This window comes from Pinus tabuliformis, chromosome J, assembly GCF_031772625.1.
Source record: "Pinus tabuliformis cultivar Carrire ecotype Pingquan chromosome J, CPIR1, whole genome shotgun sequence".
NCBI classification, from domain to species: Eukaryota; Viridiplantae; Streptophyta; class Pinopsida; order Pinales; family Pinaceae; genus Pinus; species Pinus tabuliformis.
The window spans coordinates 832500196-832511170 of record NC_142295.1 but is presented as its reverse complement, the minus strand read 5'-3'; the positions used below and the strand labels follow the sequence as shown (position 1 = coordinate 832511170).

Sequence of the window (10975 nt, the reverse complement as noted above, 5' to 3'; positions counted from 1 at the left end):
CAACACTCAAAACTAATGAAAATGACTAACTTTGAGAGCTACAAACTATAAAAAGCTACTTGAAGTCAAAACCTACTAAAAGTCTTTTTGAGGATGTTTTACTTAGCTAAATGTGAGCTAAGGACTAATTTATGCAGAATCACAATTAGTCAAAAAACAACCAATCTTTCGTTTTCTTTTTTAAAAATGAAAATTCCAAACTTTCAAATACAAGTTTTTTCGAAATTTTGAAATGAGAAAACACAAAGCGGATTCCTCAACAAGGGGAGATTTCATAAATGGTCAGACTCATAAGAAGACTGGTAGACACCAAGGTAATCTGAGATCCCTACAGCTTCTAAGCTCAGAGCAACTACACAACCAAAAACGAAAAACAAACCCAACAAGCAAAATTCCTAGGAATTCCACCTAAAACCCTAATGCTAATGAAATTAAACCAAGGAAAGTTTTTGACAGGGAACAAGCAGGTCTGGGCAATGGCTAAAACCTATAAACAAATTCTAAACTGATAAAAAAGAGAAAAATTTAAAATTTTTCAAATTTTTGACAGGGTACGCAAGCAACCTGTTTTCACAGGTGCGTCCACGCTCTGTGCACAAAGAAAAAGTGCGTACAGGTACGCACTGTGCTTAACTCAGAGGGTGCGTACCTCTCCCAAAACTATGAAAAATAAAAACTGACTCAAAATTAACTAAATTCACCCAATCCCACAATCATCAAGTCAAAAACAGAAACAGAAAATACAGTTTCTCAGGTCAAAGTATAGACAAGGAAAACAATCAAGTCCCCAGCGGAGTTGCCATTTTGTCGCACGGAATGAGTCGATCTTGCAGACAAGATAGACCTTCCTAGAATCTAAAGAAGACCTAACGACAAGCAAACCAACCAGACACTATCTTTCTCTAAATATGCTTTAATAAACAATAGCAAACAAGTGTTTTTAGGGCCTACCTTTGGTCCAACGCAAGCTTGTGGATGCCCTCGCTCCTTTGATCCAAATGAGCTCCTTTTCGCAAATCTGCAAACACAAACAAGGCAAACAAATTAAATAGCACCTGAAAAACCAATTGCATAAAACATATTTAACATGAAAGTCAAGGAGTCCATGAAACAAATAACATAAGATACTTGTTGAGAAAAATGAGTTTGATTGTATTAATTCAAAAGAAGAAGAACTTTACAACCTTTGCCTTGACGTTGTACAAGCTCCTCCCAGGGTCCAACAAGATGTCTCCTCTACTTTGACAAGTTTCACTCACTCTCCAATGGAACCAAGAGGTATGTGATCTCTCCTCTCAAGCTCAACCAAAGAGTCTTAATTTCACCAGCATTTACCCTCAAAATGTTCAGCTTCTAACCTCTCTAGTCCTCACCCCAATGCCTGTATTTTACTAGGTCCTCCTTCAAAGGGATAAAGCCCTCCTTCAAAGGGATAGCTCCTTTAGTCAAGGGATTAGCTCCTTCTCTTTTGGGATGCATGAACCACCTTAGAGCGAACAATCCACGTCAAAATTCCTTCTAGAAAACTCTAGAATTAACCCAAAGTGAGTTTTTTAAGATAAAACTTGCGCCTTTTGACTTTCACAAGGGTCCGCACCTACACCGTTAGGGATAGAGCGGGTAGCTACGCAGCTTTTGTACACAGAAGGTGCGGGACTGCAGGTGACCATGAGAGAAAGTGCGGAACCAGAGTTACATTGATTTTTAATGTCTTTCTCCCACTTCCAAAGCATGATTTGAAGAGCTGAGGTCTTAGACTTGCTTAGGAGGACATTACAAGTGATGATAGACCCATACTGACTGTAAATAATCATGGTGACGATATTTTAGTGTAACACATAGCTTGGGGAACCTGAGACTTCTGTGCTCCATGCTGCTTGGACTGTTTCCATGAATCCTTCTCTTTCCGCCCAGAGAGGACTAAAGCGAAAGGGGAGGGGTCCTAGATCCTCTTCATCTTTCAGGCAGAGGAGGACAGGTTTGTGATCCGAGCTGAGCTTTGGAAGGATCTTATTGATGACTATTATTTTTCCCATCATTATAGAACTACTGACGAGGAATCTATCCAACCCTGCTGCAATGTGATTTTCTCCTGTTCTGTTATTGGTCCATGTGTATTTTCCTTTAACTGGCTTGAAGTCTACTAAATCCCTCTGTAATATTATGTTCACCACTATGGTAAGAAAAGGGTCTCTTGAGTAAGTCCCTCCTCTCTTCTCTTTAGGGTCAAGAATTATATTCAGGTCACCTCCTATAATTATGTTCCTGGGATTGTTGTGATCTAGAAACTCTGATAGTGTCTTCCAGCACTCTCTCTTTTCCTCGTAGTGAACAGGAACATACATATTAAACAAGGCTATGCTGAGATTGCTTGCTATATGCCGTAGTTCTGTAAATATCCAATGCTGGGTCTCGAATGATCTTTCTAGGGAGAAGGAATTTTTTGCCCAGAATGTTCCTATTCCTCCAGCCGTGCCTCTTGCACTCACAACCTTTCCAGATTCGAATTCCCATTTGGTGTTACTGGTGCTTAGAAGGATCTCCCCTTCTAGTTTTGTTTCTTGGAGCATGAGGATGTCTGTGGGTTCCATTTTCAAAAGGTCTTTTATGGCTTCTGCTTTTCTGGGATTCCCCAAACCCCTACAATTCCAAGAGATCAGCTGCATCATTTACCACTTATAGGGGTAGGCCCTCCTCCTTTGGAGGCCCTAGGCCTGGTATTCCTCCCAAGTGTCATTTCTATGGTGGCTTGACTGCCGAGGGTTTTTTGTCTTTCTGACTCCTCTTCTCTAGCTTCCCTGTTTGTTCTTCGTCCAGCCTTTTTTACTGGCCTTTCAAATGTTTCATCATCTGATGAGCCCATGTTCTTTGTGATTTTCTTCTTTTGTTTGATGATATCTGCATAGGAAGGGGAGGAAATATTGCTTGGGGTAGGGATTGGGTTATTACCTGGATCTATGGTGTCATTATTCTCCAGCTGAGGTGGGTCTTCTTTCTCTGCCTCTGGAGGATCTGGAGGCGGCGTGAGAATTTCAAAGGGGTTTTTGTTCCCCTCATTGCTGTTTGTGTCTCTGCTTCCGGTGTTTTGATTGCTTGTACTTCCATTACCTACTTTATTCTCTGTCTCTTTGGCCTTATTTTTGTTGCTCTGTCTGCTGCTTGTAGGTTTCTTTGCCTGTTTCCATTGTTCTCCCTTTTCCTTCTCTGTTGTCTCCTCGTTTCTCTTTTTGCAGTATCTTGCGAAGTGCCCGTACTCATGACAGTGTCGGCACTTGAAAGGCAGCTGTTCGTAGTCGAGCTCTTGGATATGTGTCCAGTCTGCCACCGATAGCTGTATTGCTTCGGGTAATCCTATTTCCAGGTCAACCTCCACGCAGATCCGAGCGCAGGAGAATTGATCCTTCCTTGGGGCCTGATCTATGTATCTCCCTAGTGCATTGCCGATGGATTGCAGTGAGTTTTGACTCCAGCAATGAAGGGGAAGATGCAGGAGGCGCACCCAGACAGGAACAGCCTTGGGCACATCTTGTGTTGGGTCGAAATCTGGAGACCATTTGTTCAAGTAGAGGCCTTGAGGGCCCATGAAGTATGGCCCATTTCTGAAGATTAGGCTTCTATCCTCTGCATTTTCAAACAAGAAGACGAAGATCCCTTTGCCTACGAAGTGACTCTTTATTCCTTCGTTAACCAGTGGTAACCAATTTCTTTTAACCCATTCTTCTACTGCTCTCGGGGATGGCCACAGTTCGGTAAACTGACCAATGAGGCCTCTTTCTGTGAGATTCAGCATTGATCTACAGGTTTCCTCCACTGGCAAGGTCACCGTGGGGATGCTGTCCAGTTTTTTAACAAACTTTTGCTGCGGGCCTGTGAGCTGGCGTTTCCCTGCAGCAGCAGCTAGAGTTTTAAAAGCTTCGAGCTCCGGAGGTAAGGGAGGAGGGGCTGCAGGGCCACCTCCAGGCTCCATGGGGGAGATCGCGTGAGGGAGAGTCGCTTCACACGGCACGGCTAGGGTTGCAGCAGCGCAACGATTTTCGCATCTAGGGGAAGCATATAAAATAAAATACCCTAATATAAAAAGACCCCGAAGGGAATCCCCAAGGGCTTGGGGGAGAATGGACGCTGTGACCTCCCGATGGAGGGGCACTGATTTTGACCAAATGAGCTAACCCTTGGGGCATATTTCACTTTAATTTTAAATTAATAATAAATAAATAAAATAATATTGTTAATGGCTATTTATAATGGTAAGTCATTATTGTTATTAAAATAAAAGTAGGTTATTTAGGAGAAGTGAATAGGTATAAAATATGTCATTATCATAATTATTTTATAAAATTAATTTGAAATTAAGAATGGTAAAATTATAAAAATGATATGAAAATATGTTATTTTTAAATTATTATAAATTTTTGTTTATTTAATAATATTTTTTCTTCATATGTTATTTTAATTTTGGATCTATCAAAAGTTGAGAATGACTAAATTTTTTGAGGTGCAAGTCTATTTTAGAATGAAAAGAGATTTGATCCCTCTTAATTCTTGATATATCCGAATTAAAAATAGATCTAGATTGATTTTAACACATGAGATGTGTCATAAAATAAATGTTTTTAATGTTTATTATGGATTGATATATATATAGCCTTTCATCCATTTAATTTATTGATTCCTTTATTTATTAAAAATTAAATTAAAATTCTGAAAACTTTATTCCAAAATAAACAAACAGTTTGAGTGGACCTAATGGTTAAGAACATGTGTTTTCTCCTAAGAGGTCACAAGTTCAAAACCAAAGGGGGTAGAGTATGTATGCCTTCGTAGACATAGCAGTCAAATCCCTACGCAGAGGTGGGTCCTTTGTCCCACAAACAAGGGGTTAAAAATGGATATTATTATTAATAAAAAAATATTCTAAAATTAAATAACTACATGAAACTATATATATATATAATTTATTTTCAATTAACAACTAAATTATTTATTATGCATATGAAAATTAAATAAAAAAATTATATAAATTAAATGTAATTAACAAGGGGTTAAAAATGGATATTATTAATAAAAAATATTCTAAAATTAAATAAGTACCCGAAACTCTATATATATATATATAATTTATTTTCAATTAACAACTAAATTATTTATTATGCATATGAACATTAAATAAAAAAATTATATAAATTAAATGTAATTAATAATGCATTTAAAAAAATAAAATTTTAATATATATTTTTATTGTTTTTTACAAACAGGGGGTCCCATACACAAATTTGGTGTCTGGCTTGACCGTGACCTTAAAAATGGATATTATTATTATTAATAAAAAAATATTCTAAAATTAAATAACTACATGAAAATATATATATATATATATATATATATATAATTTATGTTCAATTAACAACTAAATTACTTATTATTCATATGAAAATTAAATAAATTAAATGTAATTAATAATGCATTTAAAAAAATAAAATTTTAATATATATTTTTATTGTTTTTTAATTAATTTGTCGTGATTAATATTTTTTTCACCCATACTTAATATAATATAAGGGAATATTTTAAACTATAAGGTTTTGAATCAATAATATTTACCCGGAAAAAAACTTTATCAAAACACTCTATCTATCTATCTATATATTAAAAGAAATCCATATAGAAATTTCTAAATCATAAATCCTATAATTTTCTAAAGTTACTGATGCTCTGAGAAATTCAATGCAGAGGTAACTTCCTTTTCAAAAAGAAACGAAGAGGTTAATCTGTGGATGAAGCGCCATCGAACTGACATCAGCCGAACTCCAGCTTCAGGGAAAGGGAATTGCACACCCAAGAAAGTTGGAAGGGTTGATTTTACTGTTTATTGCAGGGTTGAATGGGTCCGCGCATCCTTTGACTGTGCAAATATATACGCGCTCCCACGACACATTCCACACCTACACACGGATCCGTCACGATCTTTATCAAATTCTTCACACCCAAGAACGGTGCTCTTCGGCCCACAATGCGTACGAACTTCAATTCCTCGATGCCCCTTTTTCTTTACGGTGTTCTGAACAGAGTTTCAGTATAAAATTTGAAAGAATTGATATCGGACAATACCCTTTTTAGAAAAGAGAAGAAAAAAAAATACAGAAGCCGTAGCTGCAAGATTGAATTGCCTTGATGATACCTATTGTCACGAAATCGTGGGAGCTTAAGCCAATCTGTTAGAAAGCTGGATTCTCTTCTGTCTGTTTGAGATTTGAATTTGCCAATGGATTCCCTTACCCAATTTTGGTCCTTAATGGGGATCATAGTAGTCTTTTGGAACTTGGTCCCTCTCCAGTTGCTGGAAATGGTGAGGAGATGGCTGGAATCATGGCAGGAGAAATGGAAAGCTTACAAGTTTTTCAGGATTCCTCGGCACTATGGCTATGATGGGGTCCAAGAGAATGGATTATATAATAAGGTTAGTACCTATGTCAGTACCCTGGCAGGTGCTGTGGATACTCATTGTGCTAATTTGTATAGTGCTAACAATTCCAAAGATATGTTTGTTTCATTAGAGGCAGGTCAGAGTGTGGAGGACGTGTTTTTAGGTGCCAGGTTGTGGTGGATACATGAGGTGAAGAAGAAGGATGGTGAGGGTGATGCAACCAGGAGTTTTATTTTGAAAATCCACAAGAGGGACAAGGCTGCTGTCCTGAGACCTTATTTGGAGCATGTTCAGGCTGTTGCAGAGGAAGTTGATCACAGGAAGAAAGAGCTCAAGCTCTATACAAACGGCCAGAAATTTGGGAGGCAACAGTGGACTTCTCTGGCTTTCAGGCATCCTGATTGGACTTCTGTGGCTTTCAAGCATCCTGCAACTTTCGATACCATTGCAATGGAAGCAGATCTGAAGAATAAGATTAAGATGGATCTTGATGCTTTTGTTCGCGGTAAGAATTACTATCACAGGTTGGGCCGGGCTTGGAAGCGCGGTTATTTGCTCTATGGGCCTCCTGGAACAGGGAAATCCAGCATGATTGCAGCTATGGCTAATTACTTGCATTACGATATCTATGACCTGGAATTGACGAAGGTGAATGATAATTGGGAGCTGAGGATGCTTTTGATGCAGACAAGCAATAAATCTATTATTGTGATTGAGGATATTGATTCTTCTTTGGATCTGCCAAGGCACAGCAGTGCGAACGATGAAGGGAGACATCAGGGGAATGATGGTGATAATGGTGATGGACATGAGAGTGGCAGAGTTACAGTGTCAGGGATGTTGAATTTTATTGATGGGCTTTGGTCTAGCTGTGGCGAGGAGAAAATTATAGTGTTTACCACAAATAATAAAAATAGATTGGATCCCGCCCTTTTGAGACCTGGGAGAATGGATATGCATATTTACTTTCCTCACTGCACCTTTTCTGCTTTCAAAATCTTGGCAGAAAATTATTTGGGTATCAAAGAACATAAGCTTTTCTGTCAGGTTGAAGAGGCTTTTCAGGCAGGGGGTTGTATGACACCGGCTGAGGTGGGAGAAATTCTGTTAGTGAATAAAAGTTCTCCAAGTCGTGCTTTGAAGGCTCTGATAAGCGCTCTGCAATCGAGTGGTAGGCGAAGAGGTAATGGGGTTGTGCCCGAGAGGCCAACAGAAAATGGAACTCAACTATTCAAAATGAAGAATAAAAATAAACCTATATTTCTGTTGAGTCCGGGAATTCCAGGAACTCCATTAACCAGCGACTGAGGAAAGAAGTCGTCTATTAACCAGCGACTGAGGAAAGAAGTCGTCCACTGAGGTGGAGGAATTGTTCGGACAATAAAAATGACTGGAATTTGGTTTAAAAAAATTCAAGAAATTTTGTAATAAAAGTGTTTGAATCACGTTTTTAATAGTAAAAATAAATTCAGCGTCATCAAAAATTGCGAATTTCCACTGCTATCATTTTAATTTACAAAAATCGTTACATTTATCAAAATATTACCAACATTTCCATAATTTTGAAATAAAAAAACCATCCCCGATTAATGAAATTGTATGAGCCTCCAGGCGTTTGAAGAAGTCTTCAAGGCAAAACTGCTTAGGTAGCAGAAAATTTTGATCAGCGGCTTGAGTGTGAACACTTGTTTACTCACTCTACAATTTGACGATTGGCTTGTAGAAAAAAACAAGCTCACCAAGTATGATTATTTATTTTGGATTTTGATTTTTTGTGAGTTATTTTGTTTTAGTTGTTTTTAGTGTAATTTTTTGAAAGTTTTTCAGGTGGGTTTTTCTGGTCAAATTTCTCTAAAATCCGGTAGCAATTTATTGAAATTACAAGCTTGATGGGTAATCCCTGAACAATCAAAGTGTCCTAGGGGTTTTTCAGGGTGCTGAATCCAAATATGCAGTTAAAAAAGCAGTTTAAATAACACAAATCAAGAGTTCACCTCAATTTTTTTCAGCCCGATTGCGGTATTGGAAAGTCCAAAAAATCCCACTAAGACAACTCCATTTTTTATTCGGAGTTGTTTTTAGTGCGATTTTTTGGAAGTTTTTCCGGTGGGTTTTGTTTGTCAAATTTCTCTAAAATCCGGCAACAATTTATTGAAATCACAAGCTTGATGGGTAATCCTTGCACAATCAAAGTGTCCTAGAGGTTTTTCAGGGTGCTGAATCCAAATATGCAATTAAAAAACCAGTGTAAATAACACAAATCAAAATTTCACCTCTAATTTTTCTGCCAGATTCCAGCACCACAAAATCCAAAAAGCCACTAAAGACAACTCCTTTTTATTCTATAGAAAAAAACACCATTTGGCGTGGCATTCAATGCATGATTTAGATTTTGACCTTTACTTTTATTCTATGAAAATCCAGTAACCACTTCCATTTATAAAAAAGACACCATTTGCCCTGGCATTCAATGCATGATTTGGACTTTGAGCTTTACTTTTGTTCTATGAAAATCCAGCAAGCACTTATATTTATTCCACATATGGTACATAAAGTAAGATTTTTGAGGGTTGAAGGCCAATACAATTATATAAAAATTTAATTTTTTATAAAAAAATCACATATTTGTATTACTGGTGATTTATTTAAAAAAATACTCATTAAAACTGAATTTATTAAAAATAATTTTCAAAATGATAAATATTCTCATATATTAATCTTAACTAATTTAAATATATTTGATAAAAGTGATAATTAACTTAATGTCATTGAAAACGTCTATCATACTTCATACTTCTTCTCTCATGATACAACACACAAAACAATATTCTTATTTTGTAATTTCAAACTTATTTATTCTCTCACACATAGTGATGTTTTCTTTTTGTTAATGTCTATAATGATGCCATTAGGCAAGTATCTTGCGTTTGGATTTGACTACTCGCTTATCCATAACCCTAGAGGTTTATTGGATGACCATAGATGCAACCTTGTCCATTGATTCAATTACTAAGTAGTAGTTGCAAATCTTTCTTTGTGTTCTTTATTGTATTTATGTCATTTTTTTTGTCTGCGTTTATGTCAATTTTCACATCAAGTGATACATAAAATGTGTTTATCTTAAAATGGTATTTTTGTTGTGTGTAGGTCAAATAAACAAACTAGATTGACTAGTAAGACTTTCAATTCTTGATGCTCTTAATTAAAGTATTTAAAAAAAGGAGTTTGAAAGACCAATTGATCCATGATGATGACTTGGATACAAACATTTTCATGAGGGGAGGGATACTCCTAGTCTCACCCATGACTTTTTGCATTTCCTAATCATAAAGAAAAAAACAATCTCAAACACTTAGTGTAGACTTCTATTTGGTACTAATTATGCTTATATTGATACATACAAGTTCTATGAGTAATCAATTGGTTCGTATATAGTTTCATATATATCATCATTAACAAACATTACATTGTATGACAAATTACATTTGGCCAATTCACTGTTTGGCAATGTGTTAAACTTAAATACATGATGTATAATAATTTTGGCAAATTATAAAAATAAATTTGGTGATAAGTATTCAATTAGAATGTTGGTGGATTGGTGACATTACCTCTCCTTAGGTTAGTGTTTTGTCTATCTACATGGAACACAAAAAGTCATTCACAACTCAAGAGGTTAAGAAGAGAGGTACACTAAGTAAAAAATAACGAGGGAAGCATATGAGGGTATTAATAAATTGTGTAATTAAGAGTGGAGGGTGTTAGGAGAACTCTTTCCTTTAGTGATTGGACCAACTGGACTCCAAGTATGACACTCTTATTGTTGTTGTCTAGGGCACTACACTATTATTTTTTTCTCCCTCTTTTTATTTATATACATTTACAAAAAAATTCAACAAAAACACTAGGGGTTTGATCATTTACTTTGCATAGTTCATCATTTCTTCCTTTCCATTCTTGTTGTGCAACAAAGTCCATGTTTGATGTGACAACAATGAAAATGAAATGAATTAAAATAAGAGATGAAATTGCATTCAAGCTATACTTACCAACCACCATAGAGAGGACATGACATGAATCCATTTTTAGTCTTTGAAGGACAAACATCAAATCCATCTCCACTCATTTCTTTATAAATCCATGACATGGATGAAATGAGTATGTTGATGGTTATCTAGAGTTTAGTTTACTATTTGGCATGATGTTCAAAATTATGGTTGCATTAATTCAATTTATATATGTATATGTATACGAGATTATGGGAATTGAAAAGAAAATTGAATATGGATAACAAAGGAATATTAAAGTGGCTTTTTGCAATAGTTAAAAAAACACAAAACTAATGTATTGAATGAATGTAATGGGATGCAAATGCAATGCAAATCTAAGGAAATAAGCAATCCAACAAGAACAACAGTGTGATTTTATACTTGACTCCTAAATCATATCTTTTATGGTGCACTTATCTTCCTTTATTTTTGAAGAATGCTTTCAAGATCATTTCCTACATGGTCATATGCTTGAAGCTACATTTAATATTCTCAAATTTTG

At 36.1% G+C, this 10975-nt stretch overlaps 1 pseudogene; it reads left to right on the top strand.

Moving 5' to 3' along the window:
• The first annotated feature begins 6247 nt into the window (after positions 1 to 6247).
• LOC149229286 (AAA-ATPase At2g46620 pseudogene) lies at positions 6248 to 7839 on the top strand (annotated as a pseudogene).
• The last annotated feature ends 3136 nt before the right edge of the window (positions 7840 to 10975 follow it).